The 22,598-nt window shown below is 42.6% G+C and overlaps 1 protein-coding gene across 4 annotated transcripts in view; it reads right to left on the reverse strand.

Moving 5' to 3' along the window:
- ARHGAP35 (Rho GTPase activating protein 35) overlaps positions 1-22,598 on the reverse strand; it is a 142,942-nt gene that overhangs the window by 98,799 nt on the left and 21,545 nt on the right. For 3 of the 4 annotated variants that reach the window (XM_053604163.1, XM_053604160.1, XM_053604165.1), the window contains exon 2: positions 22,179-22,248. The exons of the other annotated variant lie outside the window; for it this stretch is intronic. The gene's annotated coding sequence lies outside the window, so the exon portion shown is untranslated. The remainder of the gene's footprint in view (positions 1-22,178; positions 22,249-22,598) is intronic. 4 annotated transcript variants of the gene reach the window in all.

Below are 22,598 nucleotides of genomic sequence, written 5' to 3' on the forward strand. Positions count from 1 at the left end.
ACCTCATCTCTAAAAACAGATGGGCATTGTGCTGGGCGCCGGTAGTCCCAGCTACTTGGGAGGCTGAGGCAAGACAATCACTTAAGCCCAAGAGTTTGAGGTTGCTGTGAGCTGTGACGCCACCGCACTCTAGCAAGGGCGACAAGGTGAGATTCTGTCTCAAAAAAGAAAAGAAAAAAGACTAGGACAGGAAATAGGATAGAAAAAGAATACAGGGTGGCGCCTGTGGCTCAGTGAGTGGGATGCAGGCCCCGTATACCGAGGGTGGCGGGTTCAAACCCAGCCCCGGCTGAACTGCAACCAAAAAATAGCCAGGCATTGTGGCCGGCGCCTGTAGTCCCAGCTGCTTGGGAGGCTGAGGCAGGAGAATCATGGAAGCCCAAGAGCTAGAGGTTGCTGAGTCCTGTGACATCATGGCACTCTACCGAAGGCGGTAAAGTAAGACTCTGTCTCTACAAAAAAAAAAAAAAGAAAAAGAAAAAGAAAAAGAATACAGAGCGGTGCCTGTGGCTCAGTAGGTAGGACACCGGCCTGGGCCAAACTACAACAAAAAAATAGCCGGGCGTTGTGGCAGGCACCTGTAGTCCCAGCTACTCGGGAGGCTGAAGGCAAGAGAATTGCCTAAGCCCAGGAGTTGGAGGTTGCTGTGAGCTGTGACACCATAGCACTCTACCGAGGGCGATAAAGTAAGACTCTGTCTCTATCAAAAAAAAAAAAGAAAGAAAAAGAATATAGTGGAGGTGCTGTCTGATTTCTTTCTTTTCGAGACAGAATCTCACTTTATCGCCCTTGATAGAGTGCCATGGCATCACGGCTCACTGCAACCTCCAACTCCTGTACTTAAGCAATTGTCTTGCCTCAGGCACCTGCCAGAATGCCCAGCTATTTTTTTGTTGCAGTTTGGCCAGGGGCGGTTCGAACCTGCCACCCTTGGTATATGGGGCTGGCACCCTACCCACTGAGCCACAGGCACCACCATAATTGAGGGTTTTTTTGTTTGTTTGTTTGTTTTTTTATTGAGACAGAGTCTCACTTTGTGGCCCTCTGTAGAGTGCGTGGCATAGCCCACAGTAATCTCCAACTCTTGGCTTAAGCAATTCTCTTGCCTCAGCCTCCCAAGTAGTCGGGACTACAGGCACCCACCACAATGCCCGGCTTTTTTTGTAGAGACAGGGTCTCACTCTGGCTCAGGCTGGTCTCGAACTTCTGAGCTCAGGGCAATCCACCTGCCTCTGCCTCCCATAGTGCTAGTATTACAGGCATGAGCCACCACGCCTGGCCTCTATCCGATTTCTTTCTGGGAGATGGTCACACAGGTATTCACTTCATAAATGTTCATACTGCATATGCTTTATATATTTGTCTGTACAGTTTTTTTAAATGCATACAATTCAAAGAAACACAAAAACTCAAGATCACTTAGAAAGCAATCAGAGCTAGATTTGACCTAACCCATTCTCTCAACCACAGGGAAACACTCTTCTCCTTCTACACTGGGCCCCTGCCTGGGGTCATGTCAAATAGAAGACTATAATCCTGGCTGTAGACAGTGAGAAGAAATGCCCAGAAGCAGTACCCAGGGGAGCTCTGGATGTAACTAGCAGTTCTTTAGGACTAAGAAAGCTCAACTAGTGGCATATCAGACCTTTTAGCCTTTAAGAGAGTAGGTCCAATTAGATCAGTTTTTTTTTTTTTTTTTTGTAGAGACAGAGTCTCACCTTATCGCCCTTGGTAGAGTGCCATGGCGTCACACAGCTCACAGCAACCTCCAACTCCAGGGCCCAGGCGATTCTCCTGCCTCAGCCTCCCGAGTAGCTGGGACCACAGGCGCCCGCCACATCGCCCGGCTCAATTAGATCAGTTTTTATAAATGTTTTGGTCCCACGTAAAGTTTTTTAAAAAGTTCAAAAATCCATTTAATTCTCAGATATCTAGTGGTCTAATTCCCAAGGTTTTGCCAAGAGATAGGAGTCAAAAAGATTTGCCTTGTATTCTGAACTTCTGACAATGTGAAGAAAAAAAAAAATCCTTGTAATTGGTCCCCCAAACCCTTTCTTTCTTTCTTCTCTGATAAGCCTACCCAGATAAGTGACTACTAAGACAGAGAGAAAGAAAATAGCTAGGTGGACATGGAGACCCATGCAGAACCCAGGTGTCCCGCCACCCAGGTCTCGTCTTCCTATTCTACCACACTGTCTTGGCTGCAGGACAAGAGGGTGGAGCACAGGCACTTATAGTGGGAGAGATTGGGGCCAAGTCTGCCAAGGGCCCAGATTTGCTGAAGAATCTGGGTTTCATCCTCTGAGGACCCAGAAACTTCTGAGCAAGGATGGCTCCAATAGGTCTGGGTGGGAGGGTAATTATGAAAGCAAGTTGCCTACTCTTTCCCTCCCTTGCTCTCTGTATCCTGCTATTTTACTCCCACCCTGCTAGGCAAACATGTCCCATGTAAAGGCCAGTATCAACCTGATCATGATCAGCACCATGAAAAACAACTGCGTATGACAGAAACATGGAAATGCTGATATAACAGTAGTGTGAGATGCCCCTTTGAAAAACCTTGTCAGGGCCCATGCTTAGTACTTTAGTGGTGGCTCACAGGAAGTGCCTGGGAGCCAGATTCTTTCTGACTATGCTCAAGGCCATAATTTCCTTCCCATACTTAAACCAATGACCCTGTGTCTCACTGTCAAGGAAGTCAGCCAAGGGGAAAGGACAGACAAATAAGAAGCAAAATATGAAGAAAACTGGATGACTTGATAAAAATTCTTAAGAGTCTTCTTGAAATTAACAACTAAGAGAAATTCTAGATGAATGTGATCTGTTGTCTCTCCAAATGAAAGCCCCTGGAAGACAGGCAGAGTTGGGTAGGACTGACAGCCAGCTCCCTCAGGTACGAAATGCAAAAGCTGAAGGGGAGAAGGGAAGGCAGTCCCAGAAGCTTCTGTTGGGCCTGTGGCTAACTTGCTCTTGCTCCCACTCCCCAACCCAAACCCAGTGCTGCTCTACACTACTCTGCAGAGACGGTTAAGTTTGATTGAGATCCTAGAATCAAAATAACTGTAAAGGAGCAAAAAAGAGTGACATTCAGCCAGTACCATTTATTATAGCAACAATCTCTGCCCCTCCACATACGTATATGATGTTTATGAGATTCTGCTTACATGTTCTGTATAGCTCCTATCCACTGCTTAAAACTTCAAAATGAATTTCAAACTATAAAAGTAACATGGCCTATTAGAGAGCCCAAAAATAACCAAGACTCTAGTGATTATGTAAGGAATTTAATAAATGGCATTGCCTATAAAATGCTAGCTTCATGATTTTCCTTTAAGTAACAGATCAGAATAGTAACTTGTTTCTCCTTATCAAACACCATTCCTTAGAAAGTGCTTGGCCAGTAATTTCATGAAGATCAATGAGTCATCTTCTTATCACTGCTTTTGCTCTCAGACTTAAGGAAAACAGGCCCTGCCTACTGTTCACAACTATCCTACCTGCTAGAGGAAATCACCTTACCTCATATATTTGGCTGATTCAGAACACCATGTCTCTTGGTCCAAATTATCAGAAACATACACTTTAGGAAACAACATATTACCTTCTCAGTTATATATGAACAAAATGCCTGCACTGTTTCTTCTCAACATATACCCACTGAGTATTTCCCTCAGTGACTGCACTTCCCACTCCCAGGTCACAAATAACCCTTTGAGAACAGAGCAGTTACTTTTCATTTGAATAGTCTTAAAATAAAAACACAATAAATGGCTACTGCTGAATTCTAATTAACATCAGCAAAAATGAAACAGAAATGTACATCACCATTATAAAATCCTTATCAATAGACTAACTTTGACTACCCATGGCATCTCCTATGTTAAAATCTTACATGAAAACTTACAACACACCTAATGTGACTACCACTATCTGCAGAATAAAGAAAGGATCTGGAGAGGAGCAAATGTCTCAACCCAGCTCCTTCACACTGTATGTATCTTCCCAACTCCTCAGACCAGAATCCATCTGTTATAGGCAATCCCCAAGTTACAAACATCTGATCGACGTACAACTCACACATACAAATGGAGGATATTACAGATATTAGGGAAATGAACCTGTTCCAATTTACACACAAATTCAACTTAAGAATAAACCTATAGGCTCGGTGCCTGTAACTCAGTGGTTAGGGCGTGGGCCACATGCACTGGGGCTGGTATGTTCGAACCTGGCCAGGGCCTGCTAAACAACAACAACAACAAAAATTAGCTAGGCGTTGTGCAGTGCCTGTAGTCCCAGCTACTTGGGACACTGAGCAAGAGAACTGCTTAAGGGCTTGGCACCTGTGGCTCAAGCAGTTAAGGCACCAGCCACATACACCTGAGCTGGAGGGCTCGAATCCAGCCAGGGCCCGCCAAACAACAATGATGGCTGCAAACAAAAAATAGCGGGGTGTTGTGGCGGGCGCCTGTAGTCCCAGCTACTTGGGAGGTGGAGGCAGGAGAATCACTTGAGCCCAGGAGTTGGAGGTTGCTGTGAGCTGTGACATCACTCACTCTACCAAGGGCAAAATAATGAGACTGTTTCCAAAAAACAAATAGTAATATTGAAAATAAACCTATATAACCTATCTCGTTTGTAACCCTGGGACTTACCTGCATTTCTATTTTCTGTTCAGAAAATCTACCACGTAATAGAGTCTGTCAGAGGCTTAATTTTGCTCTCTATAACACCACTATCGCTCCTACCTGGTAGCGTTCTTCAAGGGCACAGGTGTGGGCATGAAAATGCATATAACTTGTGTATACCAAAATGAAAGCCATTATCAAACACACCAGCCCTTCAGTGTTCATTAAAGATACCTTGAGTCACACTCAGATGAAGAGATGAACACACCTTCCTAAGCCCTTTATACCTAATAAAGAATAATACACAATAGAATGAGGTTTTCCCCACTCTGTGTGTTGGGGGGGTGATGCTTTGTAAAAACCTGTCAGTCCTTGATTTATATTTTAGTCCACTGTATTATTTAGAACAATAGAGAAGGCCATTTCAAAAAGTGATGAAAATACACATATTATGGCTTATCAAGCCTCATTATTACATGAGTTCAAAAAGTTAAGTCTACTCAACTACATTTTCCTTACTATTTAACAGAAAGCTCAAACCAGTTGAATTATGAGAGCTAAAAGCCAAGTCAGGTGGGACACAAAAGTCAAAGGGCTCAAAAGTTGTATGTCCATATTCCATATTGGTAAGGCCACAGCAAGATGATGGCATGAAAGCGTTCAGTATGATCCTCTCACACCCCCTTCTCCATTCCTACAAATAAAACCCTATATTTAAAGGCACGAACCCTGCTCTATAATCTGACACAGTACGGCCAGTGTTGTCTGGAGTCATAAAGTTTTATATGTGCTTGCTTCTAATTAAAGACTATTTGATTTAAAAACTTAATAAAAAGACTATAAATCTGTATCATTCCACAAGAATGTCAAGAATGTTAATTTCCCAACTAATATTCTTGCAAAGTGACCTTTATTAAGGGCTGCCGATACTACTTTGCCAACTAACATGTCAAGAAGGAGAAACATACCTACCTATCACAGGCTACTAAAAAGTAAAGGCAAGTGAAAAGGCCTTCTCAAATTCCTCTAGCAAAAAGTACTAATACAAACAGTCTCAAAAATGGCAAAATCAAGTTTAAAAACCCATTTATAGGATCAGCAAATGATTATCTTTCTCAGTTCTTCTGAATCAACATTTTAGTGGTAGACTACCTGGAGAGTACCCAGAAGGCCTGGATTCTCTCCTAGGTAGGTCATTAAACCTTGCAGAGGGAGGGAAGGCACACACAGAAACTAGTTAAATGTCATCTAACAGCCAAGCTATCTTGACAGCTTTCATCTGTCAGCAGATCACTGGACAATGATGCTCTTCAAGGAGACAGGTAGGTCTCTTGGGGCTAATGATAACCCGAGTACCTACAATTATAATCAGACTGATAACAATCAAACCCTACCCTTGGAATGGACATTCAAATTCAACAGCTGAAAAAGGCAACATATTTGCTGCCAGGGAAGCTAGAGCACCTAGGTCAGTGGTTCTCAACCTTCCTAATGTCACAATGTATTTTCATTGTTAAAAAGGTGTCAAGACCCACAAGTTGAGAACCGCAGGCCTGGATCCTCACAGCCTCTGTGTTTCTTTCCATGCATACTTCTGTTCTCTGCAATCCATATTCTATAGAGCAGCAAGTTATCTTTTTAAAGAAGAGACCTGATCTTATCAGTCCTCTGCTTATCACACCTCTAAGCCTTCCACTGCTCTTTTATTAAAACCCAAAACTGTTACATGGCCTGTAACTCCCTATGCAATCTCATCTCCACCATTCTTTTTCTCACTAGATTCTAGCCACTGTGGTGTTCCTCTGGTTCCCTGGATCCGTTCATTTACTTATTCTCATTCATCCATTCGATCATCCGATACAAAATTACTAAGCGAGCTTCTACTATTGTGCCAGGCACTTGGGATACAGCAATGAAAAAAAGAGACAAAGATGTCTGCCTCATGGAACTTAATTAGGTTAGGAGATAAATAGTGCAGGTGATGGGGGTAGATAAAGCAGTGTTATAGCTCCCATACCATGCATGGTACAGAAGGTGTGTGCAGGGTGGCACGTGTGGTTCAGTGGGTAGGACACCAGCCCCATATACTGAGGGTGGCAGGTTCAAACCCCGCCCCGGCCAACTAAAACAGCAGTGGTAACTGCAACAACAAAAAATGAGGGTGTGTGCAATAATTAAAAAGGATGGTCAGAGCAGGTCCCACTGAGAGGGGAGCATGACAGCAAAGTGGTTCATGCCTGTTATCCTAGCACTCTGGGAGGCTGAGGCAGGAAAACTGATTGACATCATGAGATTGAGACCAGCCTAAGCAGGACCAAGACCAAGACCTTGTCTCTACTAGAATAGAAAAATTAGCCAGGCATTGTGGCAGGCACCTGTAGTCTCAACTACTCCGGAGACTGAGGCAGGAGGATCACTTGAGCCCAGGAATTTGAGGTTGCTGGAAGCTAGGCTGACACCACAGTTCTCTACCCTGGGCCACAAAGTGAGACTCTGTCATAAAATACAAAAATGAAAACAAAACAACAAGAAAGAAACAAACAAAAAAACACAACTGTAAGGTGTGAAGATAACAATCTCATTTTATCAAGTCATTTTTCATAAACTTACCAGATCTAAAGAAAGTCTGACTTTGTCCATGAACTTCTAAGTTACACGGAAAACAATTTTCCTTGAAATTTACAGGCAATAGATTGTATCCTAATTGCATCATTTGCTCTTTTTTTTTTTGCAGTTTTTTTGGCTGGGGCTGGGTTTGAACCCACCACCTCCGGCATATGAGGTCGGCGCCCTACACCTTTGAGCCACAGGCGCCACCTGCATCATTTGCTCTTTGTTTTGAGGGCACTGAAGACAATTCCAGGAGCATGGGAATTGTCCTTAAAAACACCGAGCCCTGGTTCGGCGCCTGTAGCTCAGCGGCTAAGGTGCCAGCCACATACACCGGGGCTGGCGGGTTCGAACCTGACCAGGCCTGCTAAAGAACAATGACAACTACAACTACAACAAAAAAATAGCTGGGCGTTGTGCTGGGCGCCTGTAGTCCCAGCTACTTGGGAGGCTGAGGCAAGAGAATCGCTTAAGCCCAAGAGTTTCAGGTTGCTATGAGCTGTGACGCCACAGCACTCTACCAAAGGTGACACAGTGAGACTCTGTCTCAAAACAAAACAAACGAAAATCCACCCAGCCCTCAGAATCAATAGGTGATGGTTGTTAAAAAAAGAAAAAAAGAATTAGCCTAATCACAAAATGGAAGCACTGTTTCACTGTTCAAAAACAACTGCATTCTGCATTTATGGTTGTTGTTTTTTTAAAGCCTCCAATCAGTAGAGAAGTTGGGTTTTCTCTAACATGCAACCTTTACCAACCTGAAATTGTATTTAAGAATAACAGCAGAGATAGTCAGTCCGAAATCTTTAAAACAAAAAAGGGAGTGGGAGAAGAACTCATGCAAGGCAGAAACAAATCCAATGTAGAAATCCTTCCAAAATATCCTTAACGGGACCCCCCAAAAATACATTTTTCCATTGGTGAAGATGTATTACAAATCTATATCCCAATCTAGTTAAGAAAGCCAATTATTGAAAGATTTACATGCCTAAATTCACCTAAACCCTGGAATCATTAGTTCATTCTACTATCCATACAAAAAGCTTCTATATAATTTTAAACATTTTGATTTAATTTAATAGATTTATTTATTGTTTAAGCCTAGTCAAGTGCAGTAGTGAGAAGGGGAAAAGTAGAATATGGAGTTGGAACTGTAACTGACAATGAACAATCAATTGAGATAACTCACTACCTTCAGACTAGCCTAATGTTAAACATTTCTAATCTGTTTTAGGTGAAAAATAAAGTACGGAGGAAAGTATTCATAATAAATAAGAGAAGCCGCACTTTAAAGCGCTTTCTCAATTGATCCTTACGACAATCTCAAGCAAATGCCGGTGTTCATTCTCTAGATCACAGACTTTGAAGGCTGGAAAGGACTAACTTCCCAATCAATGCATTCCACCAGCATATACGTATGGAGTCTGGTCTAGTTAACTCCCTATTGTATTCTCAGGAACTTGAACAGTACCTGGTACAGTACTCATCAGCATCACCTCTACTATCAAAAAATCCAATCCAAACATTTTTTGAAGGAGGTAAATAAGTCCAGTCCAGAAGTGATATGACTTAGCAAGGCTGTATTTTTGGCCAACTGTTCCCCACACTCCCACTTCCTAATTCAGAGCAGGTTTTTCTCCTACCCCGACTGTTATTGAGCCTCTTTAAGAGTTTCCCAAACTCTGAGAATTGACACTGACATCTGAAAACTTTTTTATTTCCAATAATTTTAACTTTCATTTTCCTCTTCCCTTAAGCAGGTATTTTGTTCCTTCGTATGCATTACTCTTTAAGTTCCACGACCCTTCATTTAGCACCTACTCTGTACAAAGGACGTGACTGTGGAGGACAGGAAGATGAGAGTCAGTGCTCTAAAGGGAGTTACAACCCTATGAGAATCAGAAAAGGTGGCACTGGTAAGAGGCTTTAAGGCACAGACAAGTAGACCTGCAAATGGTGGGGATAGAGACACTCTAGCCAGAGTGATTCTCATAAACTGACAAACCCTGAATACACGTTCAGGAAAAAGTAAGTGGTCCAGCCTGATTGGAAGGCATGGTAGTTACAGAGAAACCCCAAAGGGAAGAGGAGGCCGATGCTGAATGATAGCTTAGAAACTACTGATAGAACTATGAGGGCAAAAAGCTGGCATTTAATACTTTATGCCAGTGGTTCTCAAACTTCCTAATGCCATGACCCTTTAATACAGTTCCTCATGTTGTGGTGACCCCCAACCATAAACTTATTTTCATTGCTACTTCATAATTATAATTTTGCTGCTGTTATGAATCGTGATGTAAATACCTGATATGCAGGATGGTCTTAGGCAACCCCTGTGAAAGGGTCATTTGACCCTCAATGGGGGTTGCAACCCACAAGTTGAGAACGGCTGCTTTAGGAGGTTTCTTCCTCCTGTTATCATTTTTCTTTCTATTTGTCCTACCTCTTACTGGCCAAAAAAAAATGCCCACACAAAAGCACACGAAAATTTTGAATATTCACTCAGTATCTTCACTATGTTCTTTTAATTTGGAAAAGTTCTCTTAGTAATATTTTAATTATTATTATTACTATTATTATTACTTAAGTAATATGGGCTCAAGTCAAATGATCTTTCTGCTTCAGTCTCTGAAGTACCTGGGACTAAAGGCACGTGCCACCATGCCCAGCTTATTTATGTTTGTTTTTGTAAAGATGGGGTTGCAGTATGTTGTCCAGGCTGGTCTCAAACTCCTGGCCTCAAGTAGTCCTCTGCCTCAGCCTTCCGAAGAACTGGGATCATTCCAGCAGAAAATCTCATAATAGGAGTAACAGATAACTTCAGGAACAAAGGTATCATCTGTGGCTCTATACCCACACAACAGGTCAATTAATAAATTCTTTTTTTTTTTTTTTTTTGAGACAGAGCCTCAAAAGCTGTTACCCTAGGTAGAATGCCGTGGCGTCACAGCTCACAACAATCTCCAACTCCTGGGCTTAAGCGATTCTCTTGCCTCAGCCTCCCAAGTAGCTGGGACTACAGGCTCCTACCACAACGCCCGGCTCTTTTTGGTTATAATTGCCATTGTTGTTTGGCAGGCCCAGGCTGGATTCGAACCCGACAGCTGTGGTGTGTGGCTAGTGCCTTAGCTGCTTTGAGCTACAGACGCAGAGCCAAATAAATTCTTAATCTTGGCTCAGCGCCGGCAGCACACTGGTTGTAGCACCAGCCCCATACACCAAGGGTGGCAGGTTCGGCCCAGGCCAGCTAAACAACAATGACAACTACAACAAAAATTAGCCAGGTGTTGTGGCAGGTGCCTATAGTGCCAGCTGCTTGGGAGGCTGAGGCAAGAAAATTGCTTAAGCTCAAGAGTTTGACGTTGCTGTGAGCTGTGATGCTACAGCATTCTACCAAGGGTGACTCTAGCGAGACTCTGTCTCAAAAAATAGTAATAAATAAATAAATAAATTCTTGTGGCAGTTAAGGATCCTTTTGATAATCTGATAAAAATTCGACTCTTTCGACCAGGAAAAAAAATGCACTTATACAAAAAATTCAGGAAGCCTGGATTAAGAACCTTTGCATTAGCAAAGGCCTAAAGAGAAAGGCCAAAAAAGAAAGATTTAGCCATGGCTTTTCACTAGGAATACCCAATTCCTCCATTCACATAAGGAGAACACTCATTCTGAGTGGCATGGTAATGAATAAATAAAACAAAGAAATTTCTCCAAGATTTATAATCTTCACCTACTAGTAGCAATACAGCTTTTTATTGGGCCCCAGAATGTGGCAGGAGGTCCTCAGCAAAGAAGTCATATGCATTATCTCACATAAAAGTGCTAGGTAACTGAGGCTCAGGTGTCAACTGACCTGCCCAAGGCTACTCAGCCAGAAAGTGACATAGCTGGGTTTTGACTCCCAAAGCCCATCTCACCATGTCAATTACTGGGAGCGAGTAAAGGACATTGCCCAAGAAGTATAACCCAATCATTTCCATCTGCTCTTCTAAGTAAGTGAACAGTCCAGTCCAAGGGTCTAGTCTAGTACTACACATCCTCCAGTCATTCAATAAATACTTGCTGAATCACTAAGGGCAAAGAGAACTTATCCTCTTTTCCACAAAAAAGTGGGGAAATTGAGTCAATAGTGGTTTTTTAATTTTTTTTTTAACTGACAACCAAAGAGACAGAAATAGTTTCTAAATGAGTTCCATAAGAATACATGTGTCATAGCTAGGGCCTCAGTCACTACCATGTTTACAACTGGACCTCTCCAGCTTGGCAAAAGCCCCAAGCACCTAATCTATTACCCTCTTGCATGCAAAGGTTTGCAACATACGAATGTGGTAATAATTAGATAAATCAACAGTGAAATATCAACAAAACAGAGTAAGTCTAGATAATATTTCACATGTTCCTATTTTACCCTGTACATCCTCCATGACTTTAGCAATGTCACTATATGATAAATGTTCCCATGAGACTAACAGATATCATTCATGAGCACTTACATTGCACATCATCACTGAAAGCCTCTAAGGGCGAGGACCCCGTCATTTCAACTCTACATGACCACTGCTTAGCATAGGCCCCACCACATAAATACATAATGAATGAATATCTGGACCTCAGAAAGCAGTGATCATTATTTCAAATGAAAGACAGACCAGGTATGGTGGCTCACACCTATAATCCCAGCACTTTGGCAGGCCAAGAAGGAAGATCAGTTGTTGTCTGGAGTTCAAGCCCAGCCTGAAAAACATAGTAAGACTTTGTCTCTACAAAAAAAACAAAAGTTAGCAGGGAGTATTCCCACACACCTGTAGCCCCAACTATAGCTGAGGCAGGAGGATCACTTGGGCACAGGAGTTTAAAGCTACAGTCGGCTATGATGATACTACTGCATTCCAACCTGGACAATAGAGTGGGAATGTCTTTACAAAAGAAAAAAGACATTTTTAATTTTTACTAAACAATGAGAGAAGAGAAGAAGGTTAACAAGTCAAAACACAAAGCTTCCAAAAAGGAACAACTTCCACTCTCCTTCCTTAGATGTTAAACAGTTGAATTCTTTGCACAAAAGACCCCTCCAAGTAAGTATCAGGGAAAAACAAAACGCAGTGCCCAATCTAAAACAGTAAAGGAGGGCGGTGCCTATAGCTCAGTGGGTAGGGCGCTGGCCCCATATACGGAGGGTGGCGGGTTCAAACCCAGCCCTGGCCAAACTGCAACAAAAAATGGCCGGGCGCCTGTAGTCCCAGCTACTCAGGAGGTGGAGGTAAGAGAATTGTCTAAGCCCAGGAGTTGGAGGTTGCTGTGAGCTGTGATGCTATAGCACTCTACAAAGGGCAATAAAGTGAGACTCTGTCTCTTAAAAAAATAATAATAATAAAATAAACAGTAAAGGGGAGACCAAATTAGGCCATGAGGCTTGAGATTCAGTATTACTCTAAACCAGTGGTTCTAACCTTTTGTGGGTCAAGGATTCCTTTGAGAATTTAGTAAAAACTACAGATCCTCTCTCCACAGAAAATAAACAGAACCAAAATACAACATATGCCTGAGAGAATCATAGATGCCTCCTGCCCCAACCTTTTAAAGGTCCAGACCTTCAAGTTCATAACTTTTGCTTAAAATCTGTATTTCTAAGCCATGTCTAACCAGAGAAAACCCAAATTTACCACCTATTTCATTTTTTCAGGCATCCTACCAATACGAAGGGAAACTGAAGTGATAGCTTTACTACTTGTAATGTCTCATCACCTACCACAATGGCCCTACTCCTCATTACCTTATTCACATGATTAAGCCACAGTAACAAACTATGGAATAAAGATGTTCTATCTTCTCCAACTGTAAAGTAAGAATTCAAAAGCAGAAGCCATATCTGGTAGTATTATTTATTACACCTAGGGCTCTACACATTTTAGATAATTAGTAATTATTGACTGGTTTACTAAAGATCAGCTTTTAAATAACATACATATATTTTATAAAATGAGCTGTAAATTCACATAGTACTGCTGGGCTTGGTGGGTCATGCCTGTAATCCTAGCATTCTGGGACACTAAGGCAGGGGGATTGCTTGATCTCAGGAGCTTGAGACCAGTCTGAGCAAGAGTAAGACTCTTGTCTCTACTAAAAATGAAAAACTGAGGCTGGTGCCTGTAGCACTGTGGTTACGGTGCCAGCCACCAATACTGAGGCTGGAGGGTTCGAACCTGGCCTAGGCCAGCTAAACAACAATGATAACTGCAATAAAAGATAGCCGGGCATTGTGGTGGGCACCTATTAAAAAAAAGTAGTTTTAAAAAAACTGAGGCAAGAGGATCGCTTGAGCCTAAGAGTTTGAGGTTGCTATGAGCTATGATGTCATGACACTCTACCAAGGGCAACAAGGTGAGACTGTCTCAAAAAAAAAAAAGAAATCACAAAGTACAGGAAAAGATAATGATACATACGTAAGCAGGTTTTTTTTTTTTTGGAGACAGAGTCTCACTTTGTCACCCTCGGTAGAGTGCTGTAGCGTCACAGCTCACAGCAACCGCCAACTCCTGTGCTCAAGGTATTCTCCTGCTTCCGCCTCCCAAGTAGCTGGGACTACAAGTGCCCACCACAACACCTGGCTATTTTTTGGTTGCAGCCATCATTGTTGTTTGGCGGGCCCAGGCTGGATTCGAACCCTCCAGCTCAGGTGTATGTGGTTGGCACCTTAGCCGCTTGAGCCACAGGCACCGAGCCAATAAGCAGGTCTCTTTTTTTTTTTTTTTTTGAGACAGAGCCTCAAGCTGTAGCCCTGGGTAAAGTTAGGGTTAGGGTTAGCAACTCCAACTCCTGGGCTCAAGCGATTCTCCTTCCTCCACCTCCCAACTAGCTGGGATTACAGGCGCCTGTAACAACACCCAGCTATTTTTTTGGTTGGAGCCGTCATTGTTTTTTGGCAAGCCTCGGCTGGATTCGAACCCGCCAGTTCACGTGTATGTGGCTGGCGCCTTAGCCACTCGAGCCACAGGCACCAAGCCAATAAGCAGGTTTTTTATTTTTATTTTTTTTTATTTTTATTTTTTTGTAGAGACAGAGTCTCACTTTATGGCCCTCAGTAGAGTGCCGTGGCCTCACACAGCTCACAGCAACCTCCAACTCCTGGGCTTCAGCGATTCTCTTGCCTCAGCCTCCCAAGTAGCTGGGACTACAGGCGCCCACCACAACGCCCGGCTATTTTTTGGTTGCAGTTAAGCTGGGGCCGGGTTTGAACCCGCCACCCTCGGTATATGGGGCCGGCGCCCTACCGACTGAGCCACAGGCGCCGCCCCAATAAGCAGGTTTTTTAAAGCAAAACATTTCCCTAAACTGGATTCCTGAGATCTTGAATTGTAAGAATAACCTGAACAAAATGTGCTTTCTTATCTCTACAAGGCTGAGTTTCTCTCCCTGATAGGGATATGGCCAACTATGCCATATATGCTAGTATATAGTAAAGGACAGGCACCATTACCCTCAAGGGCATAAGGGAAACTGCTGAGCCTGAGAAGGTAAGGAGTGTGAGGAGTCTTCCTTCCTGTTATGGAAAATATGTATTCAATAAACATTCTTAAAAATTAACAATGCCTAGAATTCTGGTTTTAGAGACACAAGATATCTAATATCTTGTATCTTCACACAGCTCAAGCTATAGCTGCCGAAAGACACAAGAAAACTGACCATTAGAACACAGGGTAGTAAGCATCACAACTGGGCTAAACTCAGCAGGCAAACTCAGACAAGAGGCTGCTTTGAGTCAGGAACGCTTTCTAAAAAAATAAAATTCAAACCAGAGCTAAAGAATTAAAAGGAAATTAGTCCAACTACATTTTTTGGTTTTTAGGTGATCTTTGTTGTTTGTTTTTTGGTTTAGCTAGAGGGAGGGGGGCAACCAGGAGAATATCCCAAATAAAAGGCATATGAAAAGGACCATAAGCAAGGACATCTGGGAGAACTACACTCATCAACATGACTGGAGTAGTATGTTTAAGGAGGGAAGTGGACAGATAGCCAGAGCTTCTAGAGAGCCCTTATTCGAGCCTTACTTAATGTATGTACATGCCCACTTGGTGAAGTCACGGCTGTCAGGTGCTCTGGGTAGTCCTGGGGGTCTCACTCCTGCTCAGGCTAGTCTCAAACTCCTGAGCTCAAGGGATCCTCCTGCCTGGGCCTTCCAGAGTGCTAGGATTATTGGCGTGAGCCACAACACCTGGCCTCAAATAACTTTTTAAAAAGTTTACTTTACGGGCGGCGCCTGTAGCTCAGTCAGTAAGGCGCCGGCCCCATATACTGAAGGTGGCGGGTTCAAACCTGGCCCCGGCCAAACTGCAACCAAAAAATAGCCGGGCGTTGTGGCAGGCGCCTGTAGTCCCAGCTACTCGGGAGGCTGAGGCAAGAGAATCGCTTAAACCCAGGAGTTGGAGGTTGCTGTGAGCTGTGTGAGGCCACGGCACTCTACTGAGGGCCATAAAGTGAGACTCTGTCTCTACAAAAAAAAAAAAAAAAAGTTTACTTTACTTTACTTCTGAGCACCACAGTTCTATCCTTTATTATCATTCTCTCTGTCTCCCCAACACTCAACTTCACCAAGTCCATTCGGAAGGTAAACACATCCATCCTTTCAGTACAGAATGGAATTTATTAAAACATATGATTTGGAGCAGAGGAAACTGTTAGGGATTCGAGGAACTTTAACGAGAACAGAAATCAGTGACATCTTTACGCTGGAAAGATAGGCACATGTGTAAACACACACCCATACCACTTATAAAATCAGTCTAAGACACTTGCTTCTACTATGAAAGAAAAGAAATACAAAATTCAAACAGATTTGTTTCTGCTTCGTTCAGTTTTGCCAGCAAGGAGTAAATCCTCTTTAGTCTCTCTCTTCAAATATCCCAGCCAGTGGTAAGATGGAAAGAAAAAAAAGATAAAATTCCAACCACCCCAAGGAGGAGTCAAGATAAAATCACTCAACACATCCTCAAAACAAAATGAAAGTAAAATCATCTGGGAGTCAAGATGGGAGAAAAGGATGAATCATCCTCTCTTTTCTTCATTTTCACTAAGGACTCTATTAGGACAGAATTCCATCATATCACAATAATCTTTATAAAAGCATTTTAAGAGTATTAGTCATACTTCTTTCAGTTACATTTATGACTTGCCTTCTATGCCTCCATCTCCTAAAACTCCCAAATCTACAACAACCTTGAGTAATACCCAATTTCTGGAATCAAGGATGAATCCAGGGCAGAAATCACTATAATGCTGATGTAAATTGATGATTTTTTCTACAATTAAAACAGAACAATTAATGGGCAGCGCCTATGGTTCAAGGAGTAGGGTGCTGGCCCCATATACCAGGGGTGGTGGATTCAAGCCCGGCCCCAGCCCAAACTGCAAACAAACAAACACACAACTATTAACAGTGTTATCCCTGGGAGACAAAATTTAAGGAATACTTTAACTTTCTTTGTATTTCAGCTATGGAAAGCTGGATATCAAACATTCATCAAATAGTATATAAGCCCTATGTAGGAAAAATAGAAAAAAAAGAAAAATCCTTCTGTTGGTGAATATATTACATACAGTCTAAATGTACACTATATTCACCACTACTTTAGCCATTTAAAGTTAAATTAACCAAAGTTAAATAAAACTAAAAATGTACTTTCTCAGTTCCACTTGCTACATTTCCAGTAGCAACATGTGGCTAAGGGTTATTATAATGAATGGTGCAGAAAGTTCTATTAGACAAGGCTAATTAAAAAAACAGATCTTGGGGGCAGCACCTGTGGCTCAGTGGATAGGGCGCCAGCCCCATATACCGAGGCTGGCGGGTTCGAATCTGACCCTGGCCAAACTGCAACAAAAAAAATAGCCGGGTGTTTTGTGTCAGGTGCCTGTAGTCCCAGCTGCTCAGGAAGCTTAGGCAGGAAAATCGCTTAAGCCCAGGAGTTTGAGGTTGCAGTGAGCTATGACGCCACTGCACTCTGCTCAGGGGCATAGGGTGGGACTCTGTCTCAAAAAAAAAAGAAAAAAGAGGGCGGCACCTGTGGCTCAAGGAGTAGGGCGCCGGTCCCATATGCCGGAGGTGGCGGGTTCAAACCTAGCCCTGGCCAAAAACCAAAAAAAAAAAAAAGAAAAAAGAAAAGAATACTTCCAGGAAGCACTAGAGAATCAATGGGTAATACGCTTTTGATTGTACTTTTAAGATAAGCTTAAATTGGCTGAGCACCTATAGCTCAGTGGGTACGGCGCTGGCCACATACACTAAGGCAGGAAGGTTTGAACCCAGCCTGGGCCAGCTAAACAACGACAACTGCAACAAAAAATAGCCAGGCATTGTGGTGGGTGCCGTAGTCCCAGCTATTCAGGAGGCTGAGACAAGAGAATCACTTAACTTGAGTTTGATGTTGCTGTGAGCTGTGATGCATGGTACTCTACCAAGGGTGACATAGACTCTCAAAAAAATTTTTTTTTCTCAATTAGTACCTCACTAAAAAGGTAGAGGGGAAAATGGATCTGGAATTAACTGCTAGATCATTCTAGAAATCTTTTTTTTTTTCTGTAGAGACAGAGTCTCATTTTACTGCCCTCGGTAGAGTGCCGTGGCGTCACACAGCTCACAGCAACCTCCAGCTCTTGGGCTTATGTAATTCTCTTGCCTCAGCCTCCCGAGCAGCTGGGACTACAGGCGCCCGCCACAACGCCCGGCTATTTTTTTTTTTTTGGTTGCAATTTGGCCGGGGCCGGGTTTGAACCCGCCACCCTCGGCATATGGGGCCGGTGCCCTACCAACTGAGCCACAGGCGCCGCCCCATTCTAGAAATCTTTAACAAGCTAAATTAGAAATCAAGGGACAAACCAAAGAATGCACTATACCCATCTAAATATGTGTACCTTCCAGTAGGAGAAACATTTCCCATTAATCAAGGTCAGTATGTAAAATCACAGGCAATTAACCCTACATGGAAAAAAACAAGCAGGGCCACAGAAAGAGAAGAAAAAAGAACACACGCAAAATCAATCTGGTACTATTTAAGGCAGAGAACAGGGGACCATTCTTTCCTCTGAATCCTTCACCTACATCACATAACATATGCTGCTTGGATTTTCTTATCTGAGTAATGGATACAAGGATAGTGCCAATTTCATGTGGGTTCCTTGAGTTAATACTTCTAAAGTACATAAAACAGTGCCTGGCATGTAGAAAAGACTAAGGAAGTATTGGCTATTATTGCAAGAATTGCTAACTGTCTCTGAGAATCTAATTTCACTTGCTGAAAAGTAAAAGGATTTCCTGTAAGGGTGGGCTCACAGAAGAGTAGAATGTGGTGTTTACTATTCTATTAGAAGAGGCTTTTTTTTTTTTGACATAGTATGTCGCCCTCCGTAGAGAGCTGTGATGTCACAGCTCACAGCAACCTCAAACTCATGGGCTTAAGTGATTCTCTTGCCTCAGCCTCCCAAGTAGCTAGGGCTACAGGTGCCTGCCACAACGCCCAGCTGTTTTGTGTTGTTTTTTTTTTTTGTCATTGTTGTTTAGCAGGTCCAGGCCGGGTTCGAACCTGCCAGCTCCTGTGTAATGTGGCTGGCACCCTAACCACTGAGCTACGGGTGCTAAGCTAGCAGAGGCATTTTGAAAAGTCCAATCTATGCCAAGCCGAGACAACTTCCAACCATATCCTATTATTATTCTCCAAGCTTTAGGGTTTAGCTGTAGACCCCAGATATGCTGCCTTAGGATATCAGGGTTCAATGTTTTTCAAAAATCTGCCTCGTCTCCCTAGCTAGACTAATCTATTCTTCATTTAGATGTTAGTTAAGCATCCATGACAAGCCAGGCACTTTATCAGGCAACTTGGAAAAAAAAAGGAACAAATCTCTAGCTTCAAGAAGGAGACAACTAGGAATTTCTCCTGCAGGTTTAATCTTAACACAGACAAAATGATATTACTCAAGTTTTCTCTATAGCACCAATTACAAAAGCAAAGAAATGAAAACAAATCAAATGTCTATCGATAGACTGGCTAAATCAACTATGTTGTGTATGTAAAAAAGACAAAAAGCTCTCTCTGTGCTAATATGGAATGATTTCTCAAGATACTAAGCAAAAAAAGGAAAATATATAACAGTAATTATAGTATGAGGCCTGACAATTAAGTTCACAAACTTGCCACTGTGCCCTTATGTTGGCAGCACTGCACAAACAGCTCAGTAAGATTTTATAACCCTGGTATATCAGTATCTCACAGCTGTGTTCATGCCAACATGTGTCGGTGTCTTGCTGAGTGGCACACATTATTGTTGCGTGTTTTTGTGTGCTGTTGGGAAAATGTCAGAGCTTAAATTAGAGCAATGTAGCTGGGCACAGTGGCTCACACCTGTAACCCCAGAGTGATGGGCAAGTGGATCGCTTGAGCTCAGAAGTTCCAGACCAGTCTGAGATAGAGTGAGACCCTGTCTCTAAAAAATAGCTGGGAGTTGAGGCAGGCACCTGAAGTCCCAGCTACTTGGGAGGCTGAGGCAAGAAGGTCAGTCACTTGAACCCAAGAATTTGAGATTGCTATGAGCTATGATGCCATAGCACTCAACCAAGGGCAAGAAAATAAGACTCTGTCTCAGGGCGGCCCCTGTGGCTCAAGGAGTAGGGCGCCGGTCCCATATGCCGGAGGTGGTGGGTTCAAACCCAGCCCCGGCCAAATTAAAAAAAAAAAAAAAGAAATGTCCAAGACTCTGTCTCAAAAATAAAATAAAATTAGAGCAACAAACATACATATGTAAAATTCTTTTTAAACTTGAACAGAGTGGAAGTGGTATCGGGCATGTTAGTCCAAGTTTATGAGGATAATGCCATGAAGAACATGGCAGTATACAAAATGGATTAAACGTCTGAGGGAGAGAAAGCTTCACTGAAGAGAGGTCAGGGCAGACAGTTAAAATGCAGGACTAACAAAAACAATGCAAAAATTCACAAAATTATGGGTCAAAATCATCAGCTAATTGTGAGAAGCACAGCAGACCAAGTATACACTGATAGAGAAACAGGGAAATCTTAACTGAAAATCTTGGCATGAGAAAGATGATGTGTGTAAAAATGATCCCAAAGGAGCTCACATGGGACTGTGTGTGAGGGAGTTTTTAGTTAGTAAACAATTACTGTATTGGAGCACCCTCCCTACTCACCTGATCTGGCTCCCAATAACCTTTATCTTTAACCAAAGATAAAGGAAATATTGAAAGGAAGACGTTTTGATGACATTCAGGACATCAAGGGTAATGATGACATCTCTGATGGCGATTCCAGAAAAAGAGTTCCAAAATGGCTTTGAAGGGTGGACTAGTCCCTGGTATCTGTGTATAGCCTCCCGCAGGGAGTACTTTGAAGGTGACTATGGTGATATTTAGCAATGAGGTATGTAAGCACTTTTTCTAGAATGAGCTCACGAACTTAACTGTCAAACTGTATTATGTTACTACTCATTTAAAGTGGGTGAAGTTTATACATATTTATATTTGCCTGTTTGTGAAAGTTAAAATATCACTCTGGAAGGAAAAAATCTCTGGTAAAACAGTGATAGCTCTGAAGAGGACAACTGGGAAGCTGGGCGACGGGGAAAACAGAATAGTACTTGGTGTTTTGTGACCACTGATACAAAACCATATAAACATAACACTAACCAATAAGTGATATGCATCATCACATCACTAGCAAAGTGCTAAAGGAACATAGGTGAGAAATGTCCCAGTAAGCAAGGTCTCAGACAACAGCAGACACTTGAGGAGATGCTGAAGATGAGTGGAGAATTAACCTATCTGAGAAGGATTGGTCAGGGCACTCTAGAGAGAAGAGCCAGCTTCATCCAAAACAGAGAGGCAGAAAAAGAATACAGCATATTCTAAAACCCAAGCTGTGGCTGGAGGACTGATGTCTAAATGGAAGACGTATCAGCCCAGGAAAGTAAGATAGGCCAAACTGTAAAACACTCTATAGGCCACACTAATGAGTCTAGACTTTGTTTTGTAGGCAATAGAGAAGCCCTGAAAGGTAAGGCATGGTGGCTTACACATGTAACTCTAACACAACTTTCATGTCTTTTTTTTTTTTGAAACAGTCTTACTATGTCGCCCTCTGTAGAGGATGGTGGCATCACAGCTCACAGCAACCTCTAACTCTTGGGCTTAAGTGATTCTCTTGCCTCAGCCTCCCAAGTAGCTGGGACTACAGGCGCCCGCCACAATGCCTGGCTATTTTTTGTTGTAGTTGTCATTGTTGCTTGTTTGGCAAGCTGGGGCTAGGTTCGAACCCACCAGGTCCAGTGTATGTGACCAGTGCCCTAGCCACTGAGCTACAGGCACATCTTATTTTTTAAGAAATACATTTCATAAAAAAAAAAGAAAGAAAGAAAGAAAGAAATACATTTCATGGCCTGGCATACTGGCTCACACCTGTAATCCCAGCGCTTTGGCAGGCCAAGATGAGAGGACTGCTTAAGCCCAAGAGTTCAAGACCAAACTAAGAAACACAACAAGACCCCATTTCTACAAGAAACAAAAAAATAAGCCAGGCAAAACAAAAAAAGTAGTCCCAGCCACTTGGGAGGCTAAGAAAGGAAGACTGCTTGAGACCCAGAGTTTGAGGCTACAGTGAGCTATGATCAAGCCACTGCACTCCAGCCTGGGTGACAGAGACTCTGTCTCTTAAAAAGAAAAGAAAGAAAGGGAAGGAAATTGGAAAAAAAAAAAGAAAAACGTCTAAAACTATACCTGCCATAGATACTGATTACTGCGATGGATCTGGGCAAAGTCAAATGAAAAACTTCTGGAAAGGATTCACCACTCTAGAAGCCATCAAAAATATCTGTGATTCATAAGAGGTCAAAATATCAGTGTGGGCTGTGGGAGTACAGTGGCTCACACTTATAGTCCTACCATTCTGGGAGGCAGACAGGAAGATCACTTGAGCGAGTTTGAGACTGGCCCGAGCAAGAAAACCTCATTTCTACAAAAAAAAACAGGAAAATCAGTTAGGTGAGGTGGCTGGTGCCTGTAGACCCAACTATTTGGGAGGCTGATGGAGGAGGACCGTGAGCTTCCACAACACCACTGCACTCGTTAGGGTGACAGAACAAGACTCTCTCAAAAAACAAAAACAAAACAAAACAAAAACAAAACAAAACAAAAAAACCAACAGGAACATGAGTTTGGAAGAATCTGATTCCAACCCTCATGGATGACTTAAAGCAGTGGTGCTCAACCTTCCTAATGCTGCGACCCTTTATACAGTTCCTTATGTTGTGGTGACCCCAATAATAAAATAAAATTATTTTTGTTGCTACTTCATAACTGTAA

This window comes from Nycticebus coucang, chromosome 10 (genome assembly GCF_027406575.1).
Source record: "Nycticebus coucang isolate mNycCou1 chromosome 10, mNycCou1.pri, whole genome shotgun sequence".
NCBI lineage: Eukaryota > Metazoa > Chordata > Mammalia > Primates > Lorisidae > Nycticebus > Nycticebus coucang.